This window comes from Stylophora pistillata, chromosome 5 (genome assembly GCF_964205215.1).
Source record: "Stylophora pistillata chromosome 5, jaStyPist1.2, whole genome shotgun sequence".
In the NCBI taxonomy this organism is placed as follows: domain Eukaryota; kingdom Metazoa; phylum Cnidaria; class Anthozoa; order Scleractinia; family Pocilloporidae; genus Stylophora; species Stylophora pistillata.
In genome coordinates this window covers 25837443-25849178 of record NC_142523.1, presented here as the reverse complement: position 1 = coordinate 25849178, position 11736 = coordinate 25837443, and the positions used below count along the sequence as shown (strand labels likewise).

The 11736-nt window shown below is 38.9% G+C and overlaps 1 pseudogene across 1 annotated transcript; it reads left to right on the top strand.

Moving 5' to 3' along the window:
* The first annotated feature begins 1587 nt into the window (after positions 1-1587).
* Positions 1588-11736, top strand: LOC148731065 (uncharacterized protein C12orf56 homolog; annotated as a pseudogene). Its single transcript, XR_016001977.1, has 10 exons — positions 1588-1901; positions 2832-3692; positions 5018-5088; positions 5549-5687; positions 6480-6586; positions 7425-7644; positions 8176-8250; positions 8751-8828; positions 10133-10311; positions 11460-11736. The product of XR_016001977.1 is annotated as an uncharacterized protein C12orf56 homolog (transcript).

Sequence of the window (11736 nt, the reverse complement as noted above, 5' to 3'; positions counted from 1 at the left end):
ATCATTCTCGCATATTGCAAACGTTTTATTTTACGTAGAAGCGTGGACGAAGATAAATGGAAAACTTGCTTGCACCCAAACTCTTCCGATTGCGTGCCGAAGTAAACAAACATTCTTGAGTCAGTTTGCGTGCCTTTCTCTGTGGGCTTATCTAGGCTTTCTGCTTCGCTACCTTCGAAGTTTAAATCTAAACTTTGCTGCCCCGATTCGCTAAATTTGAAAAACTTCTCCTCCCTCTCAGACTCTAGTACTTTCACCCTTTTGGCAAACGCCGGCTTTTTCACCAATTCGCGTTCCCTCGCCCTCTTACTTCTTTTTGCCGCTTATTCTCGATCCGTACGGCCAGTCTCCTTATTATGTCCTAAATTTAGAGTTGGGACCCAATCATTGTTAAATTTATCCCATGATTTTGCGGCCTTCCAGAAACAAAGTGTTTCTCACACGCGGTCGTTTTCCAAAAATGGTATCGGTGAGATCGTCTCTGCAAATAGCAGAAATCCAGCGCGATCTTCTTTCTGCTGACAATTCTCTGGCTTCATTTCCTTTATTTTCAATTATCGAAGGTACTTTGGCAAAATCTAATCCTTTATTCCTTCCACTTCTATTTCCACAGCCGACAATCAAGCACAAAACCATCTTCTTTCAAAGGACGCAGTAGATTTGCATGCGATATCTGTACACAAATATGGCGGCGTAGCAACAGTTGTCAGGGCTTTGGTCACGTGAGTGAAAACGATCTATAAATCCCACTCATCCCACTCCAGGGGAAGACATCCATCACACGGTAATCTCGTGCGTGGGGAAATTAACGTCTCTTACACCTAACCCTGTAGGAGACGGGACCTCCACTTATTCGTCCCTATCGGAGAAGACTAGAATATCTAACCATTTCTTGAACTTTAGAAAGGTAGCATATTCTTCTCTATTATTTTAAGACCTTGAGTGTTGGTCCGGCTGGGGCTTGAACTCCCTCGACCTCCCGCACAGCAGTCCAGCGCTCTATCCATTGAGCTAACCGGGAGGCGGTTAGCTAAGAGAAGTGATGGGCTCCTGGGTGAGACTAATACCAGTATGTACACAAAATAGTATCGAATTCTGGAGGGTACCATGTAGACTCAAATTTTGATATTGGTTGGATCTCACGTGGACACGTTCCCAAGAGGACTGAATGCCTTATAAGCCGCGTGACATCGAGGCGGTTAAAATCACTGGCTAATATAACCGCACAGTTCGGGTAAATATATTCAGTCCGGGCCAGAGAGTTAAACAAATGCTCACGGATGTTGATGTCTGCTCCAGGGGGAGGATTTAAGACAGATACTATAAGACAAGAGAATTCTCCGCTTTGAGGCGTCATTTTCCTTGCCGCTTTTCTTTTACGGAACAGCCTCCAAAACTTGATACACCCCCTAAAAATTTTCGAAAATTAATTTTCTCCTTAAAACCTCTGGAAATAGGAAAATGCCTTCGACGAAAACATAGTTCCACGGTTTTAAAAGTCAGCTTTTACTAATTTCCGGTTCGCTAAATTTTTGAGCTAGGACACTTGCGCCCGCGTTGTTAACCGCATACCCTCTGACATGACCAATTTTATTATTCAGCTCTGTCGCATTCAACCAAAGTCTTCCTCTACTCTTTACGTTTTTTGGTTTTATTTTATTTCAGAATGCGCGGAGATCTGATGAAATATCGAAAAATGTCCATTTCTCGTCTTCGTGGGAGCGACCGAGGGAAACTTCATGGAGAAATAGAGTGTCACGCCATCGTGATAACGTACACGTTTATGACAAAATAATGACTGGTGATGGGATAGTTCCGTGTAGATCAGCCAGTGTATCTTCAGAGGATGTCAGATTGCTCAAATTCCCGTGAAAAAAGTTGCAGCGCTCGGAATCTGGATGGTATGCACACAATATGAAAACGATATGATTGTAGTTACGTCAAGCAGCCCTGCACAAAGGCTGATCAATTTTTTTAAAATATGACAACCATAGGCGAGATATCTCTTCGGGATATTGCTCATAACATAATATTCTTTCCAAGCCTTGCATGCTTCGTTTATCTGAGACCAAAAAAAATGACCGAAACTGTGCCGAGATAAATAATCTATTGGTGTGCTCACATTCACTCTCTGGGAAAATTGAATGTATCAAAGTCAAGATAAATGATGTCGCTATATATGGTAGAAGTACCAATCTGTAATGTTTTATTTAGCTTGAGATACAGAAATAACACTTTACTCTTTTTTTAAATATTTTTGCATGGGAATGAGGTCCCAGGCCTCAAACAGGCAGCCGTTGTTACCGTGGCAACAAGAGTGCTGCAATCTTTAAAAAGAGCATTATTTTTTGTGCATTCCCCCTGAGTGCCTAACTGCGTGCAAGGTTTGAAGAGGGGTTGAAAATTTTCATTTCCCAAGATGTTTGATTCCTACAGAAACTTGTTTTTATAAGCATTTTTAATTGGAAAATTGATATCTGTAAAGTGAAATAATCCATAAAAAATAATGTTCTGGTATCCAGCACTTGAAGAGTCCAGCTTCAGTGCTTACACTGATTTTCTTTTGGCATTTCCTATATCTGAGTAACCTGTGATACACTTTGTATTTCCTACTGGCAAATCCAGCTTTGGAATTTTTTTTTTTATTTATTTCATCTGTGAAGATGATTGTAAATCCCAAGAGAAAGTAAAAACAATAATTATCTTTGAATAATTGGGTGTAATGATGGACTATTCTAAATAAAAGAATCCTTGAAATTGTTGATCAGAACACAGGCTATTTTAAAATAATTAAATGATTACTCTCTAATACATGATAATTTTCCTTCTAGATTTATGATGTTGCAGAATTTCTTAGAGATGATTTGAAGACCAAAAACCAGCACATTCTGATAGTTTACAAAAAGATTTTTAAGCAAATGGCATCAAGCCATGCAATAGCCGTTCCACCCAGTGAAAACAATTCACCATTGAAGTTAGCTCTCCAATCATCTTCCATTCTCAGTACTTCTCCAGTTTCAAGAGTGGATACAGCACCCCAAGTGGGAGGTAACCTTAAATCTAAAACATCTATGGGACATGTAGAAAGCCAGCCAGTCATGACTTAGCATCTCTCAGTACAGACAACCAGTCTTCATTGAAGTGCCTCAGACCCTGATCTCCGACATCTGAGGCATGAACACAGCAGCAAATTGTATTCAGGGTCAGCTAGTAATATTGGAGCTGTTTCTACATCTCGGGGCAGGCGACCCCTTTCACCACCTCTTCCTGGTCACGAATCAATGATCGTGCAGTCTAGTTCAAGCGCAAGACTGAGATCAGGAAGTGTTGGTCAGCAAAGAAGAAAGAAACCGTTGGCTTCACAGTAGATAAGAACTAACAATGACTATGATGAATTAAGTTGTTACAGGAGCTCTAGCAGTAGTGAACTTGAAATTTCTTACCAGGATTCATCAACTAGTTTAAACAGACAAAAGTCAGTGGATTCTATAGATCCATATGGGAGGAGTCATTACGGAAGTGACAGTAATGGCTCTGTAGACAGTGGGGAAGAGTTGGACTATAATTCTGATAATGGAGGCAATGATTCTGCTAACAAGAAATTCGAATTGATGGAAATGGACTTATACATCCTCTCCGAAATATCACCAATGTATATGCATCTTAAATGCACCTGGAACAATTGCATTTTGGCAAGTCTCTTTAATTATTTTTTTTCCCTTCTAGTAAGCTGTGTGGGTGTAGGTCATGTGTGTCAACAACTACATGCTCTATTTACTGAACTTTAACTCTGTAGACGAAAAAATGGGAAGATCAATGGTGATTGGCAATTTTGTTTCGCAGTCGTCCAAGATTTTGCGAACATTTTGGTAAATTCAGAGATATCTGTGATTCAAGGGTACTGATTTGCTAAGCAACTGAAGGACTGGTAGTGAGCCAAAATTACTGTTGAATTCTTTAACAGTGAAAATTGACGTTTCCAAATATAGCAAGTGATTGTTGATCATCAGAGAATTGTGGGATGTGTTAGCGGAGCATCCACTTTCTACAACCTCTGTAATTATTTGTCTGAAAACTTTGGGACACATAGAAAACAGTGAAACTGTGAATCAAGGAGGCTTTTCCCTAGATGTACATGTACATATGGAAAACAGGCTTCAGCACAGAAAATGCCATTATGAGCAACCAGTTCAGATTACGGCAGTTTGGGCTTCTTCGCATGAAAGAACTACATGCTGTACATTGTGTAGTCATAATAAACTAACCCTCATGTCTCAAGGGCTTACAATAAGTTTAAAATTTAGAGCTATAAAGATATAAGGGGCCTCCAGGTTATTGTTGAGCCATGTTGTTTTGTCAGATTATGTGCAAGACTGGGAACTAATCAGATTAATTATTTCCTATGTGTACACTGTTGGCATTAGAAAATTAGAAAAATTACAGTGCATGAACCTTTCTGCACATTTTGAAAATAAACTTGATTCACACATGTAAAGCTGCTTTAATTTGCAACAGTTTGTTTTCCATTCTTCTTAAAACTGGGAAACAAATTTCAGGGATCAACATTAGCTTTTCAACTTATTAGCCAAGTGACAACTTAGATGTTACAACTGTTTCAGTTTCTTTCCTAGCCAAACTGGTGAGTGGAAATCAAGCACCACTAGCCAAAACTGAATTTCTACTAGTCTGTGGCTAGTTAGCTATCGTTGATGTTGACCCCTTAGTTTTCTTCGAGAGTCTCAGTAATTGATGGGTTTTCAACTAGGGATTTTGATAAAATGAGGTAATTAAAAACTAGCCATGTAAAGTTGGTACACTAGTAAGGTGTTTTGGTTGGCTTAACCAGCACTGTTTTTACTAGTTTCAAGTGATGAGCAGACAGGACATGTGAATCTTGTTGTCAAAACTTAGGTCCACAGAAAGAAATCTCTTGTACACGATACCTGTGTTATACACTTGTAATGTAAATAATTTTTAGGGTTAATTGATTATAAATTTTGATTGCATCTCTCTTCAGAAATCTACACTCCATCACGGTTGAAGGAGTTCCACACCAACTTCACCCACTGGATCAAACAGAGTTGACAAGTACAGTATTACATACATTTATTTAATAACACGCTGAGATTCTAAATTTGGGGACGGAAGGTCTGTCAAATAAATGCAATTTGGTCAAACCACTAGTTGATTGTTGATTTTCCTTTTATGCAATTAATGCTGATTTATCTATTTACATGTATTTGTCATTGGAGTTCTGTCTTCTGTTTGGTTTGACGTACAATTCTGTTCTCTTTTTCATTTAAGTCTATGTAAAAAGTCTCCTCAGGAAACACTTTGCTGATATTGAAAACAGGTACATTTTTATTACTAATACATTGCAGCTGTATTGCCTAACCTCAGGTCATTGTCCAGTTTGAAGAGAACATGACTTATGTGGAGCAAACAGCCCACAGCCAAAAAAACAATTATAAAAATCGAGGGCTTATGACTGCTGAATATTAGTTAGATAATTTTGAGTCCTTTATGTTACTCTCATATTCTTTTTCAGTTCACAGTTAGCGCACTTGTTTAATCAGCTGAAGACTGAGATCCTTCAATCTCAAATCATGGAGAAGACATTTATTCTCATCCAGGAGCTTTTTACGTCCGCAGAGAAGAGTTTTAACTTAAAAAAATACTTATGGATGGTACGGTACACTACCGCTTAGGTATGAGTTAACAATGCAGACACATTTCATATGCTCAGATGGAGGGTAGTCAGACGTGCACATACGACCTTTTTTTTCTGTTTGCACGGACGAAAACAGATGCGCAACTCTGTTGTTCAGAGCTATAAGTTTCCTTTGTGCTACATCATTGTGTAAAACAAAGAACTTTTTGGCTTGAAAAACCTTGGAATAGACTGACAATGGAAAATGTACACAGTCAAAAAAGCTATCATGCTACACATACACATGTCGTATCGCTCAATGCAAATTTATCGAATAACGAACAGTAGCAGTAGAGTTGCTTGATCTGAGCTGTTGATAAATTGGACAGAAAAGAAAATTGTCACTCATAAAAGGCATTGAAGCACGTGTGCATGTATCATTAAGAGAATACTCACTAATTTGCTTCCCAATTTGTTCATTGCAATCACACCCCCTTGAAAGTTTGCACACCAGACTGTAAACAATGAATTTGACATTGAAGGTAGTGTGAATGGCAGGCCAATGTTTTAAATTATGACTTTGCTTTCAATTGACAGTATAAGGGGGCACTGTGCTGCCCGACCATTAGAGAAGAGTATTTTGTAACACGTGGTGCAAACTTACCCATCATATGGCTGGAATAGCATCCAATATGATGATGGTGGAACATAATTCTCTTCTCTGATTGGTTGTGTATCATAGTGCCGCCCCCCCCTCCTTACACCACTTGTTTTATGGTTTCCTATCTGGATCCTGGGCTTCAAATATTGATTGCAGTTCAACTTTTAGTCACCAGATCTCTCCGGGTTCATGGTGGGTCAACTACAGCAGTACAGGCCTCAATCCCGCAGCCAATCATCGTGAAAGAAAGGAAACAATAGAGAGGACGAGCTTGGGTAAGTGTTATTTTCATATCACCCATGTTGCTCTGCGCAGCATTTTGAAAATAGAATGATTACTCAGGTGATGAAACAGATTTTTGTGCTCTGATTGGTCTGGGATTGTGACCTATCTTGCTATGATCACCTCGCACGTGACAATTATGGGCGCTACATTTCAAAATGGCTGGGCTCTCATTTGTCAATGTTACTAAAAAGGCGATGAACTCGACAAAGGAACATTGCGAAGAGCACAAAAGATGCTACTTAGTTTGATTTTAAACTTTTGGAAGGTGCAGTGTAGGATATGAGGGTAGTGCATATTGAATCCAATAAGCCTGGGGAAACTGGTTACGGCAAATGAAAAGTATCCCTATGAGGGCTGCACGAGATTATGCGAGCAGGGTTGGAAAAGCGAGGTGCAACTAAAAGAAATAGAGCAACTATCATAGTTTTGATAAAATGCTTATTGCTGAGTTGGGTCATGCAGAACAGAAAATATTTGCTCACCCATAACCCAGTTCTATTAACAGTTGCATTTTTTGTTTTTTGGCAAATTAAATACGCTTTGCACTGATGGTTTTTATTCTTAAGTCAAGTAAGTTGGTGATGCTGAGGCATCTTAATTGTAAGTTACTACTTTACAACAACTTTTATCATAATGCTGGAAGATTCCATGGGCCCTTCAGGCAGGCGCTTAACTCCAGTTTCCGTAGCATGAAGCGACGAGAGTAGTGTCTTGCCTAAGAACAACACAATGTTCCTGGCCAGGGCTTGAACTTGGACGGAATATTCGCCGCACTGAATCTTGTACTTGAAAACATAAACTTAACTGCCTACAAGCAGGCTAGTAAAAATATTATTTGTACACAAGTCACTCTGTTAATTGTCCAGACACTGGCTCAGTTGAAGTGCTTTCTTTTTACAGAGGACAAGCTATCAAGGATCTTCTCAAATGCATTGTTCTTCATCCTTTACCCACATCACAGCAACCAGTTGGTATCTCTCCTGCAGCTCAACTGTTGTTGTCAGGAGCCGACAAGAACATGTTTACAGTGGGAGATAGAGAACAAGAGGTAGGGTTATTGTCTTCAAATGCATCTACAAGGGTGCACTGTTGCTACAACCCATCCTAGTTGTATCACAAACAAGATAAGCAATGACACAAGTAACAAGTCGTACAGTAAGTCTACTAAACTGCACATGGCCGAACCAACTCGGGCTCAAGCCCCACCCTATATAGTGACTCCTGACCTTTTGGGTGATGAACTGTTAACGAAAAAATAAAACATAATGTGTTGCAGATGCTCTTTCTCAAAAACCCAGGGACTTTTTGTGTAGTCCTCCATTTATATCCTCCGGGTTCACTTCATGGTGATTTTTTGTATGTGGACTCCTCCTGGGTTCTCATTAGAAGGCAGGACCTCCACATCAGTGCCAGGATACTTAAGTAGCATTGCCTGCTCACTTTTGCATGGGACTTAAAGGAATCCAATTGTAGAAATAATTTCTCACCAAGTTATTCTCGCAAGGATTCCTTGGTACTAAAAAATGTAATGGGATATCTGCTGTTATCACTTACATGTGTACTTTCTGTTTCTTTTCAGACTGATAAACTATCGAGAGAAGTTCTGGACAATGCTACTTTGCTTCTGTTTGAACTGATGTGTGCTGTGCATCAGGTTAGGTTTGAATACCATTAACTCCTTAGGGTGACTAACATCTCATTTCTCCTCAAAATATCTCCCATCATGTGAACATTTAGATGATGAGAATGAAAGAAATGATCGCTATCAAAAGGACTTCCTGATTGTCAAACAGGTTCTCCTTGCCATTATCACGGGAGATGTATAGAGAAATGGAGAATATGAATATGGATGTTCAGCGCAGCGTCGTTGATTAGGATTTTTGTTTCTTTACACGTTTCCTAAGCTCACGACAAGGAGAGTTTGTTAAACAGTCAAGAGCTTCTTTAGTCGGTGATCATTTCCTACATTCTCGTGACTGTAATATATGACTCAGGGATAGCATCGTAAGGAGAAATCAGATGCTAGTCACTCATTGTTAACTTTGTTGCAGGGTTGACCTTGTAACTCGTCCTTACACTCTTACAGTGAACAATGGCTAGTGACTGGACTGAATTTATGATAACTTTATGCGATTAAGTTTGTTGTTACTTCAGGCCAACTGCTTTTCAGTAGAGGACAATGTTCTAAACATTTTTTGGCTCATGAAGATTGCGGAAGCTCAAGAACAAACAGTGAGTATTTCACTTAAGGACATTAAGTATCTCGCTCGGTGTTTTAGGTAGTTCTGTTTAAATTCGATTTATATGAGCTCAAAATTTCAAATTCACAGACCAACCTTCCTTAACCTTTTCACTCCCATGATCTCACCAGTAATTCTCATGACGGTCAGCCAAACAATTCTTATGATGTTTGATCTGAGAATTTGGTATTGAATCAACTAGTATTTTTGTGTGGCTTACACGAATTGTAAACTGCACTATGTCATAATCCAAGATTTCTGTTGGGTAGTCTATTTGGTAGACTACAACTCCTTTCCAGTTACTTTTTTGGTCTTGGTTAATTCATCGCAATACTGATATACATGAAAAACTACACTCTTGACTGGTTGAAAACAGCTAGGTGTCTTTTTCATGTATCACTAGTGCAAAACTCAAGTGCAAATGTAAACTAGGCTAAGCATCAATAGATCACACTAGAAACCAATCAGATTTATACGAAGTAGGTTGCGCTGATTGATACACTCAGTAGCTGACCAAAATAAACTTGACTTGGAAAAGACAATTAACCTACAAACTTCAGAACTCAGTTGTACTTTGTTACGTAAACAAATTCATGACTGAATTTTTCAGGCCACTATGGGAGAGGATGTGGACGTTTTTTGCAGTTCCTAAAATCCTCATGTTACCGGTGCAACCTTTGTTGTGAAAATGAGACTTCCATAACAAAGTTTGGCCATTAACTCTGTACTTGAAAATGAACATTTCAGTACTATTGTATGCTAGTCATCTTGTTTTATTGATGATCAGGAACAATATTAAAAACTATCCAGCCATAATCAAATATTAGCTCTGCTAGAAGCAACTCATTATGACACCAGACACTAAAAGGCAGCTCAATTTCGTAAGCCACGCATGCATGCATTGCGGACCTATTTTTCTTCATTCTCATCACTTGTCTGCTTGATGTTGCAACGATATGGTAAGGAGAAACTCTGCCTTGGTCACTCATGGCAGTCAAAGGGTTGAGGCAAAATAGAAACAAACATTCAGAGGAGATTGCTTATTCCAAGCATTATAGAAACACAGAGATTTTAAAGTTTAAATAATTGCAAGTCGTTTCAAGATGGCGAAAGGCATCTTTCCCAAACTCCCATCCGCTCTATTCGGACCATGTAAAAAAACAGTTTTTCTTCTTTACGGCGGTGATTGACATGTAGCGCCTATTAATTCAAACTTTAATCATTTGCTCAATCTGTGTCTGACGACAACGAAAGTGTATCGCAATCAAATGTTAATATTTATCGTTCATTTTTCAGGAATGTTTCGTGCTGAGGATCATGGAACGTTTAACGTTATTAGTATTATCTTCTGGCGGATATCTGTCTCCTGCCGATGCTGTTCTTCTTCACCGAAAACTTTACGTGCTCAAGAATTTTCTGGAATATGGTGCAGTGGTTGTGAATCAAATCCGAGTTGGATACGCAGAAGAATTTAGGTATGATAGTGCAGTAGACTATGAGCAGTCCGCCATTTTCGGTGAAGTACGTGGCACTAGGGGAAAAAAAATGAATGGAGACCCGAGTGGATGTTTTTTTTTTTAGACAATCGCGCCACGGACTTCGCCGAAAAAGCTGGGACTGTTTGTAGTAAATAGTGCAGTTGATTTTGCTTTTAAACACGAGGGCGCGCTATAATGGACCATTTGTCAATCAACCGTCGTGTGATGTAGAACTCTTAGAGTCACGTCAGCTTGAGCTACAGCTACTCCAAAGCAATGAACATGCAGCGGGCGCATTCCTCAAAATTTTTTTATGTCTTCATCACAATACAAGAATTTTTGAGATTTGTATTTCCTTTCTCCAATGGAAACTGTCTTTATTTGTGGCGGTAAATTTGAGATCGAAGTAGGTGGTTCGCGCGTTACCTCATGCCACCATGCTGGTGGAAGTAAACAATAGATATCTCATTAGCTCTTTTTGTTCGTCTACCAGCATTTGAATTCGACCCGCACACGTCAACGGTGAGTGACAAATGAGCCTAGGTCTTCCCTCCCAGGGAAGACTACCTTATATAGCGCCATCGTGTTTAATTTCTGATCTAGCAAGTTTTGTTAGGCCATTTTTGTTGACAAGGCTTTTTTGTAGTATTGAGAATGAGTGGCGAGCGATTCTTTTATTCCATTTTTCCCGCAATTGTTCTTGCAGTTGTAATATTTGATAGCTTATAGTAAGCGTTTCAAGATACCGTGGAAGGTTCATTAATTTCAAAGGCTTGCAGACGAGGGCAGTGGAATTATTGAAGGGTTTATCAGAGGGGACCCATCGGAGTGTGAGTAATCAAAACTTACTTAATTGTCATTGGTTGAAAAAAAACAACCTTAAAAAGAGTAGATGAAAATTAAAACTAAAAAAAAAACAAAAAAAACAAAAAACAAAAAAACAAAAACAAAACAAAAATAAAAAACAAAAAAACTAGTTCAAGCAGATTTGTTCTGTAACGCCAACAAGCATAAATGATGAACTACTGTCATAGAGTAAATGATGAGGGGCAGAAGAAATGAAAGGGCAAATTAGACAGGTGAAACTTCAAATTTCTGTTGAATCATTGCCATCAATATTTTTTGCTGTCTCATAAATGTTGCAGATAGTACATCAGAAAGCCAGTGGTAAAGAAGAAACTCTCCACCAAGTTTCCCCTGACAAGTCCCATAATAGAACTACTGGAGAAAGTCACGGATTTTGTGTTAAAACAGCCGTCACTTTGATGACGATAGAAACATTTCTCTTTCCCTTTATCAAATCTAGTGTCTAGGTATCGTATTGAATTGTCTTTCCCACTAATAGCAGTTCAAGAGGTCATTTTATTTAAAATAAGTCATTCTTGAAACAATTTTTGAATTAAAAACTGTTCAACTCTTGGA